Source organism: Macaca fascicularis, chromosome 9 (assembly GCF_037993035.2).
Source record: "Macaca fascicularis isolate 582-1 chromosome 9, T2T-MFA8v1.1".
Lineage (NCBI taxonomy): Eukaryota > Metazoa > Chordata > Mammalia > Primates > Cercopithecidae > Macaca > Macaca fascicularis.
In genome coordinates, this window is record NC_088383.1 from 82783665 (window position 1) to 82810604 (window position 26940).

At 39.4% G+C, this 26940-nt stretch overlaps 1 long non-coding RNA gene, 1 other non-coding gene and 2 pseudogenes across 2 annotated transcripts in view; 2 read left to right on the plus strand and 2 right to left on the minus strand.

The window, feature by feature from the left end:
- LOC135964962 (uncharacterized) overlaps positions 1-6294 on the minus strand; it is a 204662-nt gene extending 198368 nt beyond the window's left edge. Inside the window, exon 1 of the long non-coding RNA XR_010577697.2 lies at positions 6163-6294. This is a non-coding gene — a long non-coding RNA (uncharacterized lncRNA). The remainder of the gene's footprint in view (positions 1-6162) is intronic.
- A 1947-nt stretch (positions 6295-8241) lies between these two features.
- Positions 8242-8348, plus strand: LOC123567046 (U6 spliceosomal RNA). The gene has a single exon (XR_006689741.1). It is a non-coding gene; the product is annotated as a U6 spliceosomal RNA (small nuclear RNA).
- Positions 8349-10016: 1668 nt separating this feature from the next.
- On the plus strand, positions 10017-10935 carry LOC102141913 (small ribosomal subunit protein uS5 pseudogene; annotated as a pseudogene).
- A 13753-nt stretch (positions 10936-24688) lies between these two features.
- LOC102142298 (zinc finger protein 593 pseudogene) lies at positions 24689-25298 on the minus strand (annotated as a pseudogene).
- Positions 25299-26940: the final 1642 nt, after the last annotated feature.

The window sequence follows — 26940 nt, forward strand, 5'->3', positions numbered from 1 at the left end:
TCATCCATGGCTTTCCATTCCTTCTTCACAGGCCCACTATCCTCCCATACACCCAAGCCTAACATATCTTAGCCTGCATTATCCCAAAAGCAGAGCCATAGACGATGGCTTACATTCAGGTACTTTGGTAATGGAATTCCAGTGGCCAGAAGTGAGACATGGGAGAGTGAAACAGGAAAGGAGTGAAAACCACTACAAGGATGTTGCATCAAGTTGGCCACCACCACAGACTACTGGCTGCCCAATCACTTTCTAAAATGTGTCTCAGGACTCTGCACTAGGAAGAGGAAGCAGCATGTGCCTATCGGCTTCCAGCACCGTGGGTCAAAAGTTGCCTCCAAATGGCCTTAACTCCCCAATACTCCCCTGCTACTGAGAGCCAAGAAGGTCCTCAAGGGCACAGAAACCCTGGGCAGGAAGTCAGCAGCTCTTGGCTCCAGCCTGAGAGGGTTGTCTGGGTGAAACTGCACAAAGTTGCTGGAAACCCAAGAGTAGCCAGTGCCATGGCTCCGGTTGGAGTGATAGATGAGGCCAATAGGATTTGAAGTGCTGTACAGGACGTGTCTAATACAGCTAACATCTCAATGCCGCCAAATCCTTTCTATTTTTCAAACGTTTATCTCACCCATCTCCTCACCTCTTCTCCATTTTCACAGACACTTATATAATCCAGGCTCTCATTGCCTCTCTCAAGAGCCACCTATTCTAACAAATAAAATAACTACCAATGTTACTTCTCTCTAATCAAACAAGCCTAGTCACTCTGGGTCAGAAAGTAACAATGGTTATGCCTCCCGACTCCTCCCTGTAAAACAATCCAGGGATGGGCTGGGCTGGTCACCCAGGAGCCTTGGCAAGGAGAATGATTCTGTGCTGGGCCAGTCTGTCAGAGGGCTGCACAGAAGCCCAGACTGGAACGAAGAGACGTTTTTCATCCCCACTGTGGCAATGAGGTGAAGTTGTCACATATTCTAGAGAAAGAAAAAGAGGCCATGGTAAATTCAGGTAAATTTGAGATTATCTTTCCACGTTATACACTATGGCTCTCAAAAATATATTTCAACATTTACAAAAAAATAATCGCTGTAACTTTACAGCTAATTGGTTCTCCTGTAGGTTGTACCTTGCCTAGGAAAATCCATCCCCTTACATTCTTTATGAATTAAAATATTAAGCAACAGTCCATGTTTTTTAAAAACATTGATGATGAATCATTTCTTTTTTATTTCCTTGCAGGTTTCTTGGCTTGATATCTGCTTATATTACAAACATGTTCAGCAGATGTGAGGAAACTAGATTCTAGTTTCAAAGGTTGTTCTTCTATGCATACTACAAACCTAATGTACCTTAATTACTTGTAATTCATTGTATTGTAAACTCAAATCGGTTTAATTAGTTTTAATTAGCTTCATCATAAACGAAACAGTTGATTGTTACAGGTTGTCTTGTTACACTGATGGAGAACACCTGGAATGGATAATTATTTCCTCCAACAAATTAACTTGAACTACAAACTGTCACTAATAATTATTTCACCCCTTTCCTGGGAGAAACACAAGATTAAGATAATAGCATAGAGTCAGCCTAAAGTCAAGTTAATGGTTTGACAGAGTAAAATAATAGTAATGTGGAACTTTTCATCTGTCTTATTGCAACTCCCTCTAAAGGGGCGTGAGTCTCTGTATATGAGCATCTATGTGTTTAAACACAAACATCTAACTATATATGCCATTTGTATACACACACACATATGTACAAATATATTGTTGTATATATGTAAACACACATTGTACACACTTTTTTTTTCACTCTTGCTACTATCTTTATGGAAGCCAAACTAGGACAGAAAACAGAAGTTTACTGACACATTTAATAAAGAATTACCCAGGGAAAGACCAAACCATAGAAGAAGCATTTTTCCCATAACTTCAGAGGAACAGAATTTTTTTCCTTTCTGAGAATGGGATTCCTTGGAGACACAGACTTCCTTTCTGGGTAAATTTTGGCCACTAAAAGTCCACAGAGGGAAAGCTTACTTATAATGTTAAGTGGAAAATGCAAGGCACAAAACTGGATCAACAGCACGATCCCAACTATATAAACAATATGTTGAAAAAAATTGGAAAGAAATGTGCCAAAATGATAACAGTGCGTGTTTCTGAATAAGCGTTTCTTCTGGCTGCATTCAGTTTCCAAATCTTTAATAACAATCTTGTATTAATTTTGTAGTTGGAAAAGCTCAACTTTTAAAAAGCCATGGAAACCCTGATTATAGAGAAACTTGCTAAAAAGCCACATTGACCAGGCAGCAAATGCCAAGGTTATGTTTTTTACCTCAGAAAGGAAAATTGAAAATTGAATTTGTTTTGCAAGATTTTGGTTTGGGAAACTTCAGCTGTGGAATCTGAAACCGTATTTAAAAGATAAGAAGACAGAATAAGTGGGCTTTAAGCTATTGCAACAGTTAATTTCTAGCAATGATGATGCCATTTTATATTGGTGAAAATCTTCAGAGTTTATAAAGAGCTGTCACAGCATAAGGTACTGTAATGATTCTTGGTTTGGGACACAGAAAACCTCAATATGAATCTGGTCTCCACCTGTAGTAAGCTATAAATGAATGGAAAGGCATTTTATAAACTGAAAAAGGCTCTAAAAATGTCATTGTACGGGATATTATGATACAATACAAGCAGTACACCACAGAGGTTTGATTTTCTTTTACAAATGAGAAAAAAAAAAAAAGGCACACAAAAACTACCGTGATTGTAGCATTAATTGTAGTAGGAAAAAACTTGAAACAACGTAAATATCCATCAGGAGAATAAGCAAGTAAGTTATGAAAATGAAATGAATTAGAGCTATACAGATCAACAAGTATGAACCTCACAAACCTAATTTTGAAGCAAAAAAAAAAAATGCAGCTTTGGAACAATATATAGAGCAAGTTATCATATTTAAAAACATCCAAACAGTATTCTTTATATAATTTTTAGTAAAAATATAAAGACATCCATGGGAATGGAGGTACCAATACGGGACACAGGACTGTGCTTACCTGCCAGGGAAAGAGAAATGCAATCAGGGTTTTACGTTGTCTTAATTATGCTGACAGTTGAATTATGCTGAGTTGAGAGTTACACTGGTGTCTGTTGTATCATCCTCTAAATGTGAAATATTTCATCATTACTATTGACTGCTGACTATGTTTCTAGCATTATGCATTTTTCCATACTTTGTCTCATTTAGTTCTCACCAAAGTCCTGTAAGGAAGACCTTGCTATCCCATTTTCACAGGTGAAGATGCCAGCTCAGTCCTCTTCAATCACATGCCCAGGGTCACTCAGCTAGCACATGGCAGTGGAAGGCTTAGGATTTCTTTCCATCTCATATCACTGCCTTCAAGGGTCTTAAACAAAAACTCAGTAGCCCAGGAACTAGGCTTGGGAAGAGGCATTAGAATAGATTGCAACCCTTCTATAGTATGCATCCAACTCTGACTTTCCCTCCCTGAGCATTCTACGTGTTGGAAATACCACCTTAGAAGGAACACTGCATGTTCTCACTTATAAGTGGGAGCTGAATAATGAGAACACATGGACACATGGAAAGAAATAACACACACACTGGGATCTGTCAGAGGGGGAAGCGGGGGAGAGCATCAGGAAGAACAGCTAATGGATGCTAGATGATGGGCTTAATACCTAGGTGATGGGATGATCTTTGCAGCAAACCACAACGGCACACGTTTACCTGTGTAACAAACCTGCACATCCTGCACATGTCCCCCTGAACTTAAAATAAAAGTTGAAGAAACAAAAAAAAAAAAAGGAGCTGTGGCTGTTTTTCCCAGTGAATGAACTTTTGCCTTCTCAACAAAGAAGATACGCCACAGCTACCTCTTTCACACTGAGGTTCCCATCACCTCAGGCAGCCTCCAGCCCCACCCCCGGAAGGAACACACAGTACTGCTGGGTCTCTCTGCAGGAAGTAAATGTTTTCACAGGATGGTCATAGCTTTCTCACTCTCACTCAAGGCTTTTTTCACACTGCTCCCTGTCTGTGGTTTTATTATTTATTTTTGTTTGAATGGGAGGAATGAATAATTGGCACTGAGTGGGAAATACATAGACTGTGTGACATAAATCCTGACTGGAGTCCAGTTCCATGGTCTCAGCCTGGACTTTGTTGTACTTCCAAGGACAACAGAGTTTAGGGGACTGTTATTACAAAGACAAACTTTCTGAGAGTTTACAAAATTCTTATTTTTCCCTATCAGTGGATTCACCACTTGAGGCCAGCAACACCCTGCCACTTGTAAGACCGAGAAAGTTGAGTCTGTATTTTACCGTTGCTACATATTACAGCCTAGAGGGGATGAGATATAAAGGACCCTGTCCTGGGAACCAGGAGACCTGGCTTCTACTTACAGATATTTCTTCTACCCACTTCTGCCTCAGTTTTTTTTATTACTGAAACAACGGGGCTGGGCTCAATGAACTCCCAAGCTCCTTCCAGCACAACTTCTATGGCTCCACAGATGCCATGTTGAAAGCATGCCTATTACATTACAACCCAGATGTTCTGTAACAATGCTCTTGACTTTCTCCCCTATGGTTATATAATTGTAAAGTCAGTGGCCTGAAGATAAATAAGTTAGCCCAGGCATCTCTCAGCATCAAGGTCTTTGGGATTATTGTTATGTGCCAGGTACTAAGCTGAGGCCATCTTCTGAAATACAAAAAATGGTCAGTACGGATGAGGTCAGAGTAGAGAGCTGACATGAGATACACATTGAATGCCGGACAAGGTGGGTAGGACAGGCTTCTCATTGTGGCCCTTGGAGGACAAAGTTCAAAGCAGGAAGAAGTAGAGATGAGGTTGTGGTTACTAGATTAGAAATGTGGTCAAGACAGAATAATCCGTGCCTTAAAAAACACTCAGAGAGAGGGACTCCAAACCCTGTTGGAGTCCAGGAACTTTTATTTCACAATGGTAAACTGATCCAGTAAACTCAGCCCTCCCTAAAATATTTTTTGACTCTGAAGGGTGTCTCACGCTTGTCATGCCTGCCTTGTGCCTCGTAGGACAAAGAGCCATCCTATCACAAAAAATTATGAAGCACTATCATTTCTTGAGCACCTGTGGGGTGACAGTACTATTTTTACATGCTATTTCTAATCTCCCCAACATTTCCACCTTTCTTCAAGATAGATTTTACAGACATCAAGCCTGAGGCAGGAGACTCACTTGAACCTGGGAGTCAGAGGTTGCAGTAAGCCGAGATTGTGCCACTGCGCTCCAGCTTGGGCAGCAGAGCAAGACTCCTTTAAAAAAAAAAAAAAAAAAAAGGTTTTACAGACATCATTTTACAAAAGAGGAAACTGAGTCTCAAAGAATAAGTAAAACTTCATCTCCTCCACCCTGTTCTCTGTGGCTCAGCTCAAAATGATCTCTCCACCCTGTCTCTGGTCTAGCTCTTTGAAAACAAGGTTGAGATGTCACTCCGTCTGTGCAGCCCCCTTAACCCCTGCAGGAAATTAATCATTTTGTCGTCTGTGGTCCCACATCACTTCTAGACCTGTCTTACATCTTGGTGTTCCAAACTCTTACTCTTGACCAAATCATTTATCTGAGTCACTAAATAAGCCTTTTAATACAACCCAAAATAAACACCTATTTTCAGATATTGACTGTACTATTCTATTATAGGAAGAAAAAACATATACAGCAAAAGGAAATATTAAAAAGATATCACAAACAATATATTTCAAATAAACTTTCTTGTATTTAACAGTGGCAAAATTGTTTTCTATTAGTAACTTAATTTAAATTAGTGATTATTTAAAAATACAGTAATGTATCATGGAACAATGCTCTGAGAAATGTGTCATTAGGCAATTCAAATATTGTATAAACATCCTAGAGTGTACTTACACAAACCTCGATGATAGAGCCCACTACACACCTAGGCTACATGGTATAGTATTCTATTGCTCCTAGACTATAAACCTGTACAGCATGCTAGTGTACTGAATACTGTAGGCAATTGTATTTATGTATCTAAACATATCTACTAAACATACCTAACAAACATAGAAAAAGTACAGCAAAAATACAGTATAAAATATTTTTTAATGGAACACCGCATAGGGCACTTACCATAAAGGGAACTTGTAGGGCTGGGCACGGTGGCTCACACCTGTAATCCCAGCACATTGGGAGGCTAAGATGTGTGGATCACGAAGTCAGGATTCGAGACCAGCGACCAACGTGGTGAAACCCCGTCTGTACTAAAAATACAAAAATTAGTCAGGCATGGTGGTGCACGCCTGTAATCCCAGCTACTTGGGAGGCTGAGGCAGGAGAATCACTTGAACCCGGGGGGCAGAGGTTGCAGTGAGCCGAGATCATGTCACTGCACTCCAACCTGGGTGACAGAGCAAGACTTCGTCTTAAAAAAAGAACTTGCAGGACTGGAAGTTGCTCTGGGTGAGTCAGCAAGTGACTTGTAAGTGTATGTGAGGACCTAGGACATTACTGTACTTACTGTAGACTTCAGAAACACTTATAATTAGGGCCTTGCTGAAGTTATTTTTAAAATGTGTTTCTTCAATCATAAGTTAACCTTAGCTTACTGTAACATTTTTACCTTATAAACTTTTTACTTTTTTTGCTCTTTTGTAATAACACATAATTGAAACACAAACACATTGTACAGCTGTAAAAATATTTTCTTTCTATCCTTATTCTATAAGCTTTTTATAACTTTAACTTTTTTTTACTTTCTAAACTTTTTTGTTAAAAAATAAGAAAAAGCACACACATCAGCCTAGGCCTAGACAGGGTCAGGATCAGTATCACCTCCATGCCTCTCCCACTGGGAAGATCTCCAGGTACAATAATACACATGGAGCTGTCATCTCCTATGATAACAATGTGTCCTTCTGGGGCACCTCCCCCCAAGGACCTGCCTGTGACCGTTTTACAATTTAACTTTCTTTAATAAGTAAAAGCCATGCACTTTAAAATAACGATGGCTAGGCACAGGGGCTCACGCCTGTAATCATCCCAGCACTTTGGAAAGCCGAGGTGGGCAGATCACCTGAGGCCAGGAGTTCGATACCAGCCTAGCCCATACGGTGAAACCCCATCTCTACTAAAAATATAAAAACAATTAGCCAGCCTTGATGGTGTGTGCCTGTAATCCCAGCTACTCGGGAGGCTGAGGCAAGAGAATCGCTTGAACCCAGGAGGCAGAGGCTGCAGCAAGCCAAGATGGTGCCACTGCACTCCAGCCTGGGCTACAGCGCAGGACTCCACCTCAAAAGAAATAAATAAATAATATATAATAAATAATAAAATAATAAAAAGTGTAATGTAGTGCATACATGATCCAGTAACATAGTTTATTATCATTATCAAGCATTAAGTACTGTACATAAATGTGTATGCTATACTTTATTTAAAATTATAAAAATTGTTTGAAAAGTATAAAAACTGGCAGCACAGTAGGTTTGTTTACACTAGCATCATCACAAACACATGAGTAATGCATCATGCTTCAATGTCACAATCGCTATGACAGCATAGGCAATAAGAATTTTTCAGCCCCATTATAATCGTATAGGACCATCATTGTATATGGGGGTCCATCAACTGAAATGCCATTATGTGATGCATGACAGTCGCAGGCAGCTTCTTGCAGGGAGATGCCCCAGAAGGAGACATTGTTATCATAGGAGATGACAGCTCCATGTATATTATTGTCCCTGGAGACCTTCCAGTGGGACGAGACGTGGAGGTGATATTGATGATCCTGACCCTGTTTAGGCCTAGGCTAATGTGTGTGTTTTTGTCTTATTTAATAATTACATCATTAAACCAAACAATAAAATGTTTCATATTGTTTATTATTTAATGAGAATAGTGAGATTGTGTATGCTTCATTATTGAAACGCTTGACAAAATATTTAGTAATGGAGCAAGTGGATGCTCTGGTTCCAGATACAGTTAATTTCAACAGTAGTTGGTATAATATCTTACATAGCTGGAAAAAATACATCACAAAAACTCAAAGCCAAATGGAAGGAATGCATAATTGGCTATACTTACTGAACTGTCATACTGAATGTTTAATTCCACATGTCAAACATGAAAAAAATACTTTAAAATTTTTCTAGAAAATTTTCATCTTCCTGATGTCTGTCATCTCCAAACTAATTAGACAAAGGCACTATAGTGCACGCTTCAGCAGCACATACACTAAAATTGAAATGATACAGAGAAGATTAGCATGGCCCCTGCACAAGGATGACACACAAATTCATGAAGCCTTCCATATTTTTAAACTGAGACACACAACACCTGGAAAATTGGGTAACCCCCACCCTAATACTGCACTTTACCAAGGGTCTTAGCAAACGGCACACCAGGAGATTATATCCCATGCCTGGCCCGGAGGGTCCCGCGCCCACGGAGCCTCCCTCATTGCCAGCACAGCAGCCTGAGATCTAACTGCAAAGTGGCAGCGAGGCTGGGGGAGGGGCGCCCGCCATTGCTGAGGCTGAAGTGGGTAAACAAAGCCACCAGGAAGCTCGAATTGGGTGGAACCCACCACAGCTCAAGGAGGCCGGCCTGCCTTTGTAGACTCCTCCTCTGGGGACAGAGCATTGCTAAACAAAAAGCAGCAGAAACCTCAGCAGAGGTAAATGCCCCTGTATGATAGCTTTGAAGAGAGCAGTGGATCTCCCGGCACAGAGGTTGAGATCTGAGAACAGACAGACTGCCTGCTCAGGTGGGTCCCTGAACCCTGAGTAGCCTAACTGGGAGACATCCCCTACCAGGTGCAGACTGACACCCCACACCTCACACGGCAGGGTACACCGCTGAGATGAAGCTTCCAGAGCAAGAATCAGACAGCAACACTCGCTGTTGAGCAATATTCTATCTTCTGCAGCCTCCGCTGCTGATACCCAGGCAAATAGGGTCTGGAGGGGACCTCAAGCAAACTCCAACAGACCTACAGCTGAGGGTCCTGACTGTTAGAAGGAAAACTAACAAACAGAAAGGACACCCACACCAAAACCCCATCAGTACATCACCATCATCAAAGACCAAAGGTAGATAAAACCACAAAGGTGGGGAAAAAGCAGTGCAGAAAAGCTGGAAATTCAAAAAATCAGAGCGCATCTCCCCCTCCAAAGGAACGCAGCTCATTGCCAGCAACAGAACAAAGCTGGACGGAGAATGACTTTGACGAGTTGAGAGAAGAAAGCTTCAGTCGATCAAACTTCTCAGAGCTAAAGGAGGAACGATATAACCAGCGTGAAGAAACTAAAAACCTTGAAAAAAGAATGGATGAATGGATAACTAGAATAATCAATGCAGAGAAGACCTTAAAAGAACTGATAGAGATGAAAACCATAACACAAGAACTATGTGACAAATGCACCAGCTTCAGTAACCGACTCGATCAACTGGAAGAAAGAGTATCAGTGATTGAAGACCAAATGAATGAAATGAAGCAAGAAGAGAAGTGTGGAGAAAAAAGAAAAAAGGAATTAACAAAGTCTCCAAGAAATATGGGATTATGTGAAAAGACCAAATCTATGTCTGATTGGTGTGCCTGAAAGTGATGGGGAAAATGGAACCAAGCTGGGAAACACTCTGCAGGATATCATCCAGGAGAACTGCCCCAACCTAGTAAGGCAGGCCAACATTCAAATTCAGGAAATACAGAGAACGCCACAAAAATACTCCTTGAGAAGAGCAACTCCAAGACACATAATTGTCAGATTCATTAGAGTTAAAATGAAGGAAAAAATGTTAAGGGCAGCCAGAGAGAAAGGTCAGGTTACACACAAAGGGAAGCCCATCAGACTAACAGCAGATCTCTCGGCAGAAACTCTCCAAGCCAGAAGACAGTGGGGGCCAATATTCAACATTGTTAAAGAAAAGAATTTTTAACCCAGAATTTCATATCCAGCCAAACTAAGTTTCATAAATGAAGGAGAGCTTCTTTTCCGAGAGAACACCAAATGGCGGATGACGCTGGTGCAGCGGGGGGGCCCGGAGGCCCTGGGATGGGGAACCGCAGTGGCTTCCGCGGAGGTTTTGGCAGTGGCATCCGGGGCCGGAGTCGCGGCCGTGGACAGGGCCGGGCCAAGGCCACGGAGCTCGCGGAGGCAAGGCCGAGGATAAGGAGTGGATGCCCATCACTAAGCTGGGCCACTTGGTCAAGGACACGAAGATCAAGTCCCTGGAGGAGATCTACCTCTTCTCTTTGCCCATTAAGGAATCTGAGATCATTGACTTTTTCTTGGGGGCTTCTCTCAAAGACGAGGTTTTGAAGATTATGCCGGTGCAGAAGCAGACCCGTGCTGGCCAGCGCACCAGGTTCAAGGCATTTGTTGCTATCGGGGACTACAATGGCCACGTTGGCCTGGGTGTTAAGTGCTCCAAGGAGGTGGCCACTGCCATCCGTGGGGCCATCATCCTGGCCAAACTCTCCATTGTTCCGGTGCGCAGAGGCTACTGGGGGAACAAGATCAGCAAGCCCCACACCGTCCCTTGCAAGGTGACAGGCAGCTGCGGCTCTGTGCTGGTGTGCCTCATCCCTGCACCCAGGGGCACTGGCATCGTTTCAGTGCCTGTGCCCAAGAAGCTGCTCATGATGGCTGGTATTGATGACTGCTACACCTCAGCCCGGGGCTGCACTGCCACCCTGGGCAACTTCGCCAAGGCCACCTTTGATGCCATCTCTAAGACCTACAGCTACCTGACCCCTGACCTCTGGAAGGAGACTGTGTTTACCAAGTCTCCCTATCAGGAATTCACTGACCACCTTGTCAAGACCCACACCAGAGTCTCTGTGCAGCGGACCCAGGCTCCAGCTGTGGCTACAACATAGGGTTTTTATACAAGAAAAATAAAGTGAATTAAGCTTGTTACTTAAAAAAAAAAAAAAAAAAATGAAGGAGAAATAAAATCCTTTACAGACAAGCAAATGCTTAGAGATTTTGTCACCACCAGGCCTGCCCTACAAGAGATCCTGAAGGAAGCACTAAATATGGAAAGGAACAACAGGTACCAGCCATTGCAAAAACATGTCAAAATGTAAAGTTCATCGATGCTAGGAAGAAATTGCATCGGTTAGCGAGCAAAATAACCAGCTAATATCATAATGACAGGATCAAGTTCACACATAACAATATTAATCTTAAATGTAAATGGACTAAATGGTCCAATTAAAAGACACAGACTGGAAAACCAGATAAAGAGTCAAGACCCATCAGTTTGCTGTATTCAAGAGACCCATCTCACACGCAGAGACATACATAGGCTCAAAATAAAGGGATGGAGGAAGATCTACCAAGCAAATGGAAAACAAAAAAAAGGCAGAGGTTGCAATCCTAGTCTCTAATAAAACAGACTTTAAACCCACAAAGATCAAAAGAGACAGAGAAGGCCATTACATAATGGTAAAGGGATCAATTCAGCAAGAAGAGCTAACTATCCTAAATATATATGCACCCAATACAGGAGCACCCAGATTCATAAAGCAAGTTCTCAGACACTTACAAAGAGACTTAGACTCCCATACAATAACAATGGGAGACTTTAACACCCCACTGTCAACATTAGACAGATCAACGAAACAGAAAGTTAACAAGGATATCCAGTAATTGAACTCAACTCTGCACCAAGTGGACCTAATCATCATGTACAGAACTCTCCACCCCAAATCAACAGAATATACATTCTTCTCAGCACCACATCGCACTTATTCCAAAATTGACCACATAGTTGGAAGTAAAGCACTCCTCAGCAAATGTAAAACAACAGAAATTATAACAAACTGTCTCTCAGACCACAGTGCAATCAAACTGGAACTCAGGACTAAGAAGCTCAATCAAAACCACTCAACTACATAGAAACTGAACAACCTGCTCCTGAATGGCTACTGGGTACATAACGAAATGAAGGCAGAAATAAAGATGTTCTTTGAAATGAATGAGAACAAAGATACAACACACCAGAATCTCTGGGACACATTTAAAGCAGTGTGTAGAGGGAAATTTATAGCACTAAATGCCCACAAGAGAAAGCTGGAAAGATCTAAAATGGACACCCTAACATCACAATTAAAAGAACTAGAGAAGTAAGAGCAAACACTTTCAAAAGCTAGCAGAAGGCAAGAAATAACTAAGATCAGAGCAGACCTGAAGGAGATAGAGACACAAAAAACCCTCCAAAAAATCAATGAATCCAGGAGCTAGTTTTTTGAAAAGATCTATAAAATTGATAGACCGCTAGCAACACTAACAAAGAAGAAAAGAGAGAAGAATCAAATAGACGCAATAAAAAATGATGAAGGGGATATCACCACTGACTCCACAGAAATACAAACTACCATCAGAGAATACTATAAACACCTCTATGCAAATAAACTAGAAAGCCTAAAAGAAATGGATAATTTCTTGGACACTTACACTCTCCCAAGACTAAACCAGGAAGAAGTTGAATCCCTGAATAGACCAACAGCAGGCTCTGAAATTGAGGCAATAATTAATAGCCTACCAACCAAAAAAAGTCCAGGACCAGATGGATTCACAGTCGAATTCTACCAGAGGTACAAGGAGGAGTTGGTACCATTCCTTCTGAAACTATTCCAATCAATAGAAGAGGAGGGAATCCTCCCTAACTCATTTTACGAGGCCAACATCATCCTGATACCAAAGCCTGACAGAGATACAAAAAAAAAAAAGAGAGAGAATTTTAGACCAATATTCCTGATGAACATTGATGCAAAAATCCTCAATAAAATACTGGCAAACCAAATCCAGCAGCACATCAAAAAGCTTCTCCACCATGATCAAGTGGGCTTCATCCCTGGGATGCAAGGCTGGTTCAACATATGCAAATCAATAAATGTAATCCATCATATAAACAGAACCAAAGACAAAAACCACATGATTATCTCAATAGATGCAGAAAAGGCCTTCGACAAAATTCAACAGCTCTTCATGTTAAAAACTCTCCATAAACTAGGTATTGTTGGGACCTGTCTCAAAATAATAAGAGCTCTTTATGACAAACCCACAGCCAATATCCTACTGAATGGGCAAAAACTGGAAGCATTCCCTTTGAAAACTGGCACAAGACAGGGATGCCCTCTCTCACCACTCCTATTCAACATAGTGTTGGAAGTTCTGGCTAGGGCAATCAGGCAAGAGAAAGAAATAAAGGGTATTCAGTTAGGAAAAGAAGAAGTCAAATTGTCCCTGTTTGCAGATGACATGATTGTATATTCAGAAAACCCCATTGTCTCAGCCCCAAATCTCCTTAAGCTGATAAGCAACTTCAGCAAAGTCTCAGGATACTAAATCAATGTGCAAAAATCACAAGCATTCTTATACACCAGTAACAGACAAACAGAGAGCCAAATCATGAATGAACTCCATTCACAATAGCTTCAAAGAGAATAAAATACCTAGGAATCCAACTTACAAGGAATGTGAAGGACCTCTTCAAGGAGAACTACAAACCACTGCTCAGTGAAATAAAAGAGAACACAAACAAATGGAAGAATATACCATGCTCATGGATAGGAAGAATCAATATTGTGAAAATGGCCATACTGCCCAAGGTAATTTATAGATTCAATGCCATCCCCGTTAAGCTACCAATGAGTTTCTTCACAGAATTGGAAAAAACTGCTTTAAAGTTCATATGGAACCAAAAAAGACCCTGCATTGCCAAGATAATCCTAAGCCAAAAGAACAAAGCTGGAGGCATCACGCTACCTGACTTCAAACTATATTACAAGGCTACAGTAACCAAAAAAGCATGGTACTGGTACCAACACAAGATATAGACCAATGAAACAGAATAGAGCCCTCAGAAATAATACCACACATCTACAGCCATCTGATCTTTGACTAACCTAATGAAAACAAGAAATGGGGAAAGGATTCCCTATTTAATAAATGGTGCTGAGAAAATTGGCTAGCCGTAAGTAGAAAGCTGAAACTGGATCCTTTCCTTACTCCTTATACGAAAATTAATTCAAGATGGATTAGAGACTGAAATGCTAGACCTACAACCATAAAAACCCTAGAAGAAAACCTAGGCAATACCATTCAGGACATAGGCATGGGCAAGAACTTCATGTCTAAAACACCAAAAGCAATGGCAACAAAAGCCAAAATTGACAAATGGGATCTAATTAAACTAAAGAGCTTCTGCACAGCAAAAGAAACTACCATCAGAGTAAACAGGCAACCTACAGAATGGGAGAACATTTTTGCAATCTACTTATCTGACAAAGGGCTAATATCCAGAACCTATAAAGAACTCAATCAAATTTATAAGAAAAAAAAATCCCATCAAAAAGTGGGCAAAGGATATGAACAGACACTTCTCAAAAGAAGACATTCATACAGCCAACAGACACATGAAAAAATGCTCATCATCACTCGCCATCAGAGAAATGCAAATCAAAACCACAATGAGATACCATCTCACACCAGTTAGAATGGCAATCATTAAAAAATCAGGAAACAACAGGTGCTGGAGAGGATGTGGAGAAATAGGAACACTTTTACACTGTTGGTGGGAATGTAAACTAGTTCAACGCATTGTGGAAAACAGTGTGGCGATTCCTCAAGGATCTAGAACTAGAAATACCATTTGATCCAGCCATCTCATTACTGGGTATATACCCAAAGGATTATAAGTCATGCTGCTATAAAGACACATGCACACGTATGTTTATTGCAGCACTATTCACAATAGCAAAGACTTGGAATCAACCCAAATGTCCACCAGTGACAGACTGGATTAAGAAAATGTGGCACATATACACCATGGAATACTATGTAGTCATAAAAAAGGATGAGTTCGTGTCCTTTGTAGGGACATGGATGCAGCTGGAAACCATCATTCTCAGCAAACTATCGCGAGAACAGAAAACCAAACACCGCATGTTCTCACTCATAGGTGGGAACTGAACAATGAGAACACTTGGACACAGGAAGCAGAGCATCACACACCGGGTCCTATTGTGGGGAGGGGGTAGGGGGGAGAGATAGCATTAGGAGATATACCTAATGTAAATGACGAGTTAATGGGTGCAGCACACCAACATGGCACATGTATACATACGTAACAAACTTGCACATTGTGCACATGTACCCTAGAACTTAAAGTATAATAAAAAAGAAAAAAAAAAGAAAAAGCCACTATATTCATTTTTAACAAATGGGCTAAATATTTTCTGAAATTATTAATTTGAAAGATTAGTTCACAGGTTAGAAAATTTTGTTTCCAAGTTTAATTGTGCAAATATGAGAATTTTTAATAGGTAAAAATCACTACATTAATTTTGGCCACAAAATTACATTATATGAATGTATTTTTTCATTCTTAATTTTTAACTTTGTGCGTACATAGTATGTGTATATGTTTATGGAATACATGAGATATTTTGATACAGGGGATAGAAAATAGGGTATCAATCCCTTTAAGCATTTATCCTTTGTGTTATTATTTATCCTTTGTGTTATTATACTCTTTTTAGTTATTTTAGAATGTACAACAAATATTATGACTATAGTCACCCTGTTGCTATCACATACTAGACCTCATTCATTCTTTCTATGCTTTTTGTACCCACTAACCATCTCCACCTCCCACCCACCCCCCAACTACCATTCCCAGCCTCTGGTAACCATCCTTTTACTATCTCCATGAGTTGAATTATTTTAAATTTTACATACCACAAATAAGGAGAACATGTGATATTTGTCTTCCTGTGCTGGCTAATTTCATTTAACATAATGACCTCCAGTTCCATCCATGTTGTTGCAAATGACAGGATCTCATTCTTTCTTATGGCTGAATAGTATTCTATTATGTATAAATACCACATTTGCTTTATCCAGTCATCTGTTAATGAACACTTAGGTTGCTTCCAAATCTTGGCTATTGTGAACAGAGCTGCAACAGACATGGGATCTTGGCTATTGTGAACAGAGCTGCAACGGACATGGGAGTGCAGATATCTTTTCAATATACTGATTTCCTTTCTTATAGGTATATAGCCAGCAGTGGGATTGCTGGATTGTGTCAAGCTCTATTTTTTTTTCAGGAACATTCAAACTGTTTTCCATAGTGATAGTACTAATTTACATTCCTAGTAACAGTGTACAACCGTTTCCTTTTCTCCACATCCTCACCAGCATTTGTTACTGTCTTTTAGGTAAAAGTCATTTTAACAGAGGTGAAATGATACGTCATTACAGTTTTGATTTGCATTTCTCTGATGATCAATGACTGACCACCTTTTCACATGCCTGTTTACCTTTTGTATGTCTTCTTTTGAGAAATGTCTGTTTAAATCTCTTGCCCATTTTTTAAATCAGTTAATTAGATTTTTTTCCTTTAGCATTGTTCAAGCTTCTTATATATTCTAGTTATTAATCCCTTGTCAGATGGGTAGTTTGCAAATATTTTCTCCCATTCTCCGGGTTGTCTCTTCACTTTGCTGATTATTTCCTTTGCTGTGCAGAAGCTTCTTAACTTGATGTGATCCCATTTGTCCAGTTTTGCTTTGGTTGCCTGTGCTTGTAGAGTTTTACTCAAGAAATCTTTGTGCAGACCAGTGTCCTGGACAGTTTCCCCAATATTGTCTTGTAGTAGTTCCATAGTTTGAGGTCTTGGATTTAAATCTTTAATCTATTTTTATTTCATTTTTGTATATGGTGAGAGAGAGGAATCAAGTTTTATTATTTTGCATATGGGTATCCAGTTTTCCCAACACCATTTATTGAAAAGACTATCTTTTCTCCAGTATGTTTTTGGCACTTTTGTCAAAAATGAGTTCACTGTAGGTGTGTGGATTTGTTTCCGGGTTCTCAATTCTATTCCATTGATCAATGCATCTGTTTTTATCCAAAACCATGCTGTTTTGATTACCATATTCTGCAGTATAATTTAAAGTCAGGTAATGTGCTTCCTCCAGTTTTATCCTTTTTGTTTAGGATGGCTTTGGCTATCACATGCTAGATCTACTTAGCAGATCTAGTAGATATACTGGGCCTTTTGTGGTTGCATAGAAGTTTTAGGATTTTTGTTTTCTATTTCTATGAAGAATGTCATTGGTATTTTGATAGGGATTGCATTGGATCTGTAGATTGCTTTAAGTAGCATGAACGCTTTAATATAGATTCTTCCAATCCAGGAACATGGAATATCATTCCATTTTTTGGTACCCTCTTCAATTTTTTTCAACAGTATTTTATAATTTTTATCATAAAGATCTTTCACTTCTTTGGTTAAGTTAATTCCTTGGTATTTAATTTTATTTGTGGCTATTGTAATGGAATTATTTTCTTGATTTCTTTTTCAGATTGTTCGCTGTTGTCATATAGAAACACTTCTGGTTTTTGTATGTTGATTTTGTATCCTGCAACTGAATTTATTTACCAGTTCTAATAGTTTTCTGGTGGAGTCTTTAGGCTTTTCCAAATATAAGATCATGACATCTGCAAACAAGGATAACCTGCCTTCCTTTCATCCAGTTTGGGTGTCATTTATTTCTTTCTCTTGTCTGATTTCTGTAGCTAAGACTTTCAGTACTATGTTAAATAACAGTGGCAAAAGTGGCCATCCTTGTCATGTTTCGGATCTTAGAGAAAAAGCTTTCAGTTTTTCTCTATTCAGTATGATACTAGCTGTAGGTCTGTTGCATATGGCTTTTATTATGTGGAGGTGTGTTCCTTCAATACCCAGTCTTCTGAGGATTTTTATCATGAATGGATGTTGAATATTATCAAATGCTTTTTCAGCATTAATTGAAATAATCACATGGTTTTTGTCTTTCGTCTGTTGATACAATGTATCACATTGATTACATTGATTGATTTGTGCATGTTCATGTTGAGCTATCCTTGCATCCTGGGGATAAATCTCACTTGGTCATGCATGATGAATAATCTTCTTAATGTTCTGTTGAGTTCAGTTTGTGAGTATTTGGTTGAGAATTTTTGCATCCACATTCATATGCATCAGTAATATTGTCTGTAGTTTTCTTTTTTTTAAATGTGTCTGTCTGGTTTTGGTGTCAGGGTGATACTGGCCTAGTAGAATGAGTTTGGAAGTGTCCCCTTCTCCTCTTTCTTGGAATACTTTGAGTAATATTGGTATTAGTTCTTTAATGTTTTTAGAATTCATCAGTTAGGTGATCAGGTCATAGTCTTTTCTTTACTGAGAGACTTTTCATTATGGCTTTGAACTTATTACTTGTTATTGGTCCGCTCAGGTTTTGGATTTCTTCATGGTTCAATCTTACTGGGTTTTATATGTGTAGCAATTTATCCATTTCTTCTAGATTTTCTAAGTGATTGGCATATAGTTGTTCATAATATCCACTAATGATCTTTGAATTTCTGCAGTAAACACTTGCAATGTCTTAATTTTCATCTCTCATTTTATTTATTTGGGTCTTTCTTTGTTTCTTAGTCTAGCTAAAGGTTTATCAATTTTGTTTATCTTTTCAAAAAACCAACTTTTTATTTCATTTATCTTATGTATTGTTTTCTTCCTTTCAATTTCATTTATTTCTGCTATGATCTTTATTACTTCTTTTCTTCTACTAATTTTGGGTTTCATTTGCTATTTTCTAGTTTTTTCAGATTCATCGTTAAGTTATTTATTTGAAGTTTTTCTTCTTTTTTGAGGTAGACACTTATAGCTAATGAATTTCTCTTCCAGTAGTTTTCACTGTATCTTATATGTTTTGATATGCTATATTTCCATTATCATTTGTTTCAATAATTTTTTCTATTTTCTCCTTAATTTCTTCATTGACCCACTGGTCATTCAGGTGCTTATTGTTTAATTTCCATGTAATTGTATAGTTTCCAAAACTCCTTTTGTTATTGATTTCTAGTTTTACTCCATTGTGGTCAGAGACTATGCTTGATATTATTTCAATTTTTTCAATGTTTTAACACTTGTTTTGTGGCCTAACATATGGTCTATTCTTGAAAATGATCCATGTGCTGAGGAGAAGAATGTGTGTTCTTCTTCTGTTGGAGGAAATGTTCTGTAAATATGTACTAGGTCCATTTCGTCTATAGTGCAGATGAAGTCCAATGTTTCATTGTTGATTTTCTGTCTGGAACATCTGTCCAATGCTGAAAGTGGAGTTTTGAAGTCTCCAGCTATTATTGTATTGAGGTATATCTCTCTCTCTTTAGCTCTAATAATATTTGCTTTATATATCTGGGTTCTCCAGTATTGGCTGCATATATATTTATAATTATATCCTCTTAGGTAATTGACTCCTTTATCATTATACTGTGGCCATCTTTGTTTCTTCTTACAGTTTTTGTCTTGAAATCTATTTTATCTATGTAAGTATAGCTACTTCTGCTCTTTTTTGGTTTCCATTGGCATGTAGTATGTTTTTCCATCCCTTTATTTTCCATCTATGTATACCTTTATAGGTGAAGCATGACAGATCACTGGGTCATGTTTTCATTCATTCAGTCTCCTATGTCTTCTTATTGGAGAACTTAGTTCATTTACCTTCAGTGTTACTATTAATAATAGTTACTTTTGCCATTTTTTTATTTGTTTTCTGGTTGTTTTGATCTTCTCTTCCTTCTTTCCTTCCTTCTTCTCTTCCTTTTAGTAAAGGTGATTTCCTCTGGTGGTATGATTTAATTTATTGCTTTTTATTTTTGTGTATCTGCTGTATTTTTTTTACTTGAAGTTATCATGAGGCTTGCAAATACTGTTTTATAATCCATTGTTTTAAGCTGATAACAACTTAACATTGCTTGCGTAAACAAATAAACAAGCAAAAAAAAACTAATAAAAACTATAGTTTAACTTCATCCCCCTCATTTTACAATCTATGTCTTAAAAAGTTGTTGTAGCTATTATTTTTTATTGGCTCACCATTTAGTCTTTCTATTTAAGAGTAGTTTACACACCACAGTTACAGTATTGTAATAATCTGTATTTTTCTGTGTACTTACTATTACCAGTGAGTTTTGTACTTTTAGATGATTATTGATCATTAACATCTTTTTTTATTTTACTTTATTTTTTATAGTATCAACGGTGTTTACCAGTGAGTTGAAGAATAGTACATACTTTAAAAAATACTTCCCTAATTTTTTTATTTATTTATTTTATCATTATACTTTAAGTTCTAGGGTACATGTGCACAACATGCAGGTTTCTTACATATGTATACATGTGTCATGTTGGTGTGCTGCACCCATTAACTCATCATTTACATTAGGTATTTCTCCTAATGCTATCCCTCCCCCCTCCCCCCTCCCCCCACCCCATGACAGGCCCCAGTGTGTGATGTTCCCCACTCTGTGTCCGAGTGTTCTCATTGTTCAATTCCCACCTATGAGTGAGAACATGCAGTGTTTGGTTTTCTGTCCTTGTGATAGTTTGCTCAGAATGATGGTTTCCAGCTGCATCCATGTCCCTGAAAAGGACATGAACTCATCCTTTTTATGGCTGCATAGTATTCCATGGTATATATGTGCCACATTTTCTTAATCCAGTGTATCATTGATGGACATTTGGGTTGGTTTCAAGTCTTTGCTATTGTGAATAGTGCTGCAATAAACATACATGTACCTGTGTCTTTATAGCAGCATGACTTATAATCCTTTGGGTATATACCCAGTAATGGGATCACTGGGTCAAATGGTATTTCTAGTTCTAGATCCTTGAGGAATCGCCACACTATCTTCCACAATGGTTGAACTAGTTTACAGTGTTCCTATTTCTCCACATCCTCTCCAGCACCTGTTGTTTCCTCACTTTTTAATGATTGCCATTCTAACTGGTGTGAGATGGTATCTCACTATGGTTTTGATTTGCATTTCTCTGATGGCCAGTGATAATGAGCATTTTTTCATGTGTCTGTTGGCTGCATAAATGTCTTCTTTTCAGAAGTGTCTGTTCATATCCTTCACCCACTTTTTGATGGAGTTGATTTTTTTCTTGTAAATTTGTTTAAGTTCTTTGTAGATTCTGGATATTAGACCTTTGTCAGATGCGTAGATTGTAAAAATTTTCTCCCATTCTGTAGGTTGCCTGTTTACTCTGATGGTAGTTTCTTTTGCTGTGCAGAAGCTCTTTATTTTAATTAGATCCCATTTGTCAATTTTGGCTTTTTGATGCCATTGCTTTTGGTATTTTAGTCATGAAGTCCTTGCCCATGCCTATGTCCTGAATGGTATTGCCTAGGTTTTCTTCTAGGGTTTTTATGGGTTTAGGTCTAATATTTAAGTCTTTAATCCATCTCGAATTAATTTTTGGATAAGGTGTAAGGAAGGGATCCAGTTTTAACTTTCTACATATGGCTAGCCAGTTTTCCCAGCACCATTTATTAAATAGGGAATTCTTTCCCCATTTCTTGTTTTTGTCAGGTTTGTCAAAACCTGACAAAACCATCTGATGATGGTTGTAGATGTGTGGTATTATTTCGGAGGGCTCTATTCTGTTCCATTGGTCTATATCTCTGTTTTGGTACCGGTACTATGTTGTTTTGGTTACTGACCACCATAAATCCTGCTCTCCTGGCTGAAAGAGGCATTGAAGAGGTCAGGAGAGACAGTCTTGAATTGCCAGTGCCACCTCTCCCCTGTCCCCTAGCAGAGGCCGTGTGGTGCAGAGAATCTGTGTACTTGGAGCAGTCCTCTGGCTCCGAGCCCAGCCAAACATTAGAAGTTGCCTAGTAATTGCAGTCTTTGTGTCCTACACTGCCTTTCAAGTTTACCTAGGACCCCAGAGCCCTTTGGCTTGCAATGACAGGCTTTGCCAAGAAACTCAGGTTCTGACTGCTGGGATGGGCAATTTTCCTCTGGCTAGGTCTGTTCCAAATGTTCTCTCCATGTGCAGCTGCTGGCTGAATCAAGCATGACTCTATTCTCTGCTCTTACAGGATAGCACTGAGTTCAATATAAAGCCCCCAGTCACTGTGCTCTCCCTCTCTGCACCACATGGCCTCTGCTAAGGGACAGGGGAGAGGTGGCATCGGCAATTCAAGACTGTCTCTCCTGACCTCTTCAATGCCCCTTTCAGCCATATGAAGTTAAAAGCAGGTAATGTGATTGCTCACCTGATTTTGGGTTCTTGTGATGGTGCTTTTCTGCGTGTAGTTAGTTGTTAAAATTTGGTGTTCTTGCAGGGGGCATAAATGGTGTAGGCTTCTATTCTGCCTCCTTGCTCTGCCTGAAAACATTTTTAAATATCCTTTTCAAAATGCTCTTTTTGTAACATGAGTTTGTGGGGGAGTTTTCTTTTGTTTTTGTTTTGTTTTACAAAGCAGTTATTTTCTAATTATTTAGAACAACTTTTAACTTGAAGGTACAGATTAAGCATGTTTATCTCCTGAAAAGAGTGTACTTGATAAACACTTGTCTTCTTTCAATAAAAAGAAGTAAATTTGGAGCATTTGTCTCCTTTATAAAAGAAAAATGCCTAATATCATTAAGGTTAGTTTTTAATATTAAGTTTTTATTTTAAGTTGTTACAAGATAACGAAAAAAAATCTATGTTACAAAAAGTGTTCAAAGTCACTCCTCACCTCACTACATTTAAAGGCATTGTTTTTATAATGCTAACCCTACTGATGATTTGTAGCCAACAAAAAAATGCAATTAGGTACCGTACTCCAAAATCTGGCAAAGAGCTAATGTTGAGAATCTACAAGGAACTTAAACAAATTTACAAGAAAAAAACAACCCCATCAAAAAGTGGACAAGGGATATGAACAGATACTTCTCAAAAGAAGACATTTATGCATATGAAAAAAACTTCATCATCACTAGTCATTAGAGAAATGCAAATCAAAACCACAATGAGATACCCTCTCATGCCAGTTAAAATGGCAACCTTTAAAAAGTCAGGAAACAACAGATGCTGGAGAGGATGTGGAGAAATAGGAATGCTTTTACACTGTTGGTGGGAATGTAAATTAGTTCAACCATTGTGGAAGACAGTGTGGTGATTCCTCAAGGATCTAGAACCAGAAATACCGTTTGACCCAGTCATTCCATTACTGGGTATATACCCAAAGGATTATAAATCATGCTGCTATAAAGACACATGCACATGTATGTTTATTGCAGCCCTGTTCACAATAGCAAAGACTTGGAACAACCCAAATGCCCATCAATGATAGACTGGATAAAGAAAATGTGGCACATATACACCATGGAATACTATGCAGCCATAAAATGGATTAGTTCATGTCCTTTGCAGGGACATGGATGCAGCTGGAAACCATCATTCTCAGCAAACTAACACAGGAACAGAAAACCAAACACCACATATTCTCACTCATAAATAGTATTTGAACAATGAGAACACATGGACACACAGAGGAGAACATCGCACACCGGGGCCTGTGGCAGGGCAGTTTCAGCTGGGGAGGGATAGCATTAGGAGAAATATCTAACGTAGATGACAGGTTGATGGATGCAGCAAACCACAATGGCACGTGTATACCTGTGTAATAAACCTGCACATTCTGCACGTGTATCCCAGAACTTAAAGTAAAATTAAAGTGAAATTTAATTTTTTTTTTTTTAAAAAGCAAATGAAAATGAAGACACCATGCTCTCAACACCTCTGTGCTGGGGAATTACCCCCAACCTGTCAGAATTGTTCTCTGTTCTACAGATTATTATTAATACATATAATAAACTTATTTACTATATTGTATATAGACATTTTCTTCCCAGTATTTAAAGATCTCTTTAGAGACTACAGCACTAGCTTGTGATTAACTTAAGAGCAGAGACCAGGCGTTTTTCTTCTTTGTACTGCCTCTGTCACTAGCTCCTAAGGCAGGGTTTAGAGCATTGTAGGTATCTTAGGAAGGCTTATTAAGCAAAAATTTTAAGACTTTACTTAGAAGGCTTTAACTTTTTAGTCTTTGCTTTGGATGCTGTGACCATTAACATCTTGGCAACAGCAAAAATTTACTCCAGATGTTTTAAATTTAAAAAAAAAAAAAAAAGATTAAGAAAAGGACTTGTCATAGAGGTGAGAGAGGGATTTAGGAAACAAGGGATGGTAAGCCACCACAGGCTAGCAATAGTGAGAAACTGATACCACCCACAAGACTTGGGAGAGCTGAACCAGCTACGGAGAAGGCACCCAGCAGATGCCGTCATTGTTGAGGAACCCAGCTGTTGCCAGTGATGTAGTGTAAAGACAGGGAAGCAATATCCCAACATCTTTCTCCTGTCCTGCTGGTATCTTCTGTTGGCCAAACCCACCTGGAAGACAGCCAGCAGGTAAACAAGGAAGATATGGTAAGAAAAGATCAGCCTCTTGGGCACAGAGCAGGCAGAGCAGACAATGGATGGAAGAGACAAAGCAAGTGGGGAAATAGAGAACAACCAACATAGCTGAGAAAGTCAACGTTTTGATGTTGGTTTGAAGTCTTAAGACCAGCCCTTATCCACACTATAGATAACATCCTTCCCTTCTTGGGGGGAAAATGGAATTATCTGTCTAATGCTGATAATTTCTATCAAACTACTTATTTCCTATGTCCACTGTGAATTCTTCATGCCTCATCCAACCTACTTTATCAATGGAAATTGAAAACCTAAACATTATAAAGCTGATGAACTTTTTTTTTTTTTCTCTTTGTCCAGTTCCTTTATTGGGGGCAGGGCACCCAGAAGAGGCCCTCCGTTCCCCAAACCCAGAGCCAAAAGGGGTTGGCACGCTCCCTCCCAGCCTAGTCCTTGCGTCACTGTCCATGGGCAACTCCTCTGCCTTGCATCTTCAGGCCATGTCAAGTAGAGGTGTCCATCTCAGGGACCTCAGTGGACACTTCTGTGGGCACTGCTAGCCGCCTGGGAGGCACATAGGATCCCATACCCGCTGCCCTCTCCGCCTCTTCCTGACTGTAGGGCTTGACGCTCAGCTGCTTCCGCCTTTTCTTGTGGTCTTTGGATCGGAAGTGGGTCTTCAGATTGGCGGAATCGATGAAGTACCTCACGCAGGCCAGACAGCGGTGCAGGCCGCCCCCTGGCAGGTCGAGGTCGGGCTCGGCGTCTGGGTCAGGCTGGGGCCATGCGGGTCCCAGAGGCCGCAGCTCGCGGTGAATCTCATCCAGGTCCGGCCGCCGCCGCTTCACCTTCATCTGCCGGGCTAGAGAGTGCGCTCGGTGCGCACCTGTCCGGCGGGAGCGACCCACGGCCAGAAACAGCCCGGCCGGCCAAGGGGCCAGGAGCAGGGGAGTGAGTACACGTGTGAGCGCTTCCGGGCCGATCCGAACTTTTTTAATGTCTATTTTTTCGTATTTGAATTTCATCTATTTTAGGGAAAGGTTGGTTTGCAAAGATGAATATTTTTCAATATTGTTAAAGCATGCGTCGTGTGTAGTGACACTGAAGTCCTATCAAGTGCTCAGGTGTCTTCAGCTCGATGGCACAAATATTTATTGAGCTGTCTACTATCTGCAAGGAAGGCATCATGAGGAATTCAAAATTGAATTACAGATGGTATTTGCCTCCCTCACACCAGCATCTGAAGACAGAGGATGATAAATGTTCTTATAAACATTAATTCTGGCAGTACTCTGAGAGGGCTGCAGGAAGTGGGACTTACTAGAATTTGAAAAGATGCATAAAACTTTGGTGTCATTTTGTGAGGATGAGGAGTTGGAAAAATACTTGAATGACGGTCCCTTTCAAAACTCATGTTGAAATTTGATTGCCATTGTAACATTGAGGAGGTGGGACCTTTGAGAGGTGATTGGGTCGTGAGAAATGGATGAATTCCCTTATTGTGGGAGTGGGTTCATTATTAAGAAAGAAAATTTGTTATCAACAAGTGAGTTCCACCCCCTTTTTGTTCCACCCCCTCTCTCTCTGTCTTGCTTTCTCTCCCCCTACCTTCCATCATGTGAAAACACAGCAAGATGGCCCTCATCTGATGCCACAGAAGGGCCCTAATATGGAACTTCACAGCCTCCAGAATTGTGAGTCCAAAAATTTATGTCCATTATAAATTACCCAGTGTATGGTATTCTGTTATAGCTGCACAAAACATAGCTAGACACTTCAAGTGAAGGAGACATAATTTTAGTTGAGCTACTTTCTCAGACCAAAGACTTGTAAAGTCAACACAAGTCAATAACTTTAGTAAAGAATCTGATGGGGAAAATAATGATGGCAAATACTAACCTCTGACAAATTTGAAATACGGTATCTGGGTTAAATTAATACATAAACATCTCCCCTGTCAGAGCTGCAGTTACACCTCAGATTCATAGTTCCTCATGTAAAACATTCTCAGTGCCAAACACCTATATTTGAGAAACAGTTTTGAACAGTTTTGAAAGTAATAAAAAAACTCTTCAGACAAAGGAGGAAATGGCAATTTCGTTTCAGTTTCAACTGCAGCTCCGCACTGCTCCAGTAAGGAAAATTGCAGAAATAGAGAGTGAGGATTGAATTTTCCTTGATGGTTATCAATCCTGTCATAAGAATTTATGGGAGAGTAAAAACCATTGAAGCCAAAAGGAGCTATTATAAGAATGGAGTCTCTTTTTATTTTAGTTTGAGATTGCATTTTTAAAGACAATTCCAAATGAAATGCTAAATGCAATAACAGGGAAACATAATTTTTAAAATTTCTCTCGAGTTGTAATAGATGTGAATTACCACCAGCAACTCACATTAACCAGACACAACCCCAACTGAATGGTAACAATTATTATAATACATAGAGCATTACTATGATTCAGTCATGGTTCTAAGTGTTTTCAATAACCCATTTAACAGATGAAGAAAGTGAGGTACAGAAAAATTAAGTAACTTGCCTAAGGTCCACAGCTACTAGGCTATTAGGGTTGCCAGACAAAATACAGAA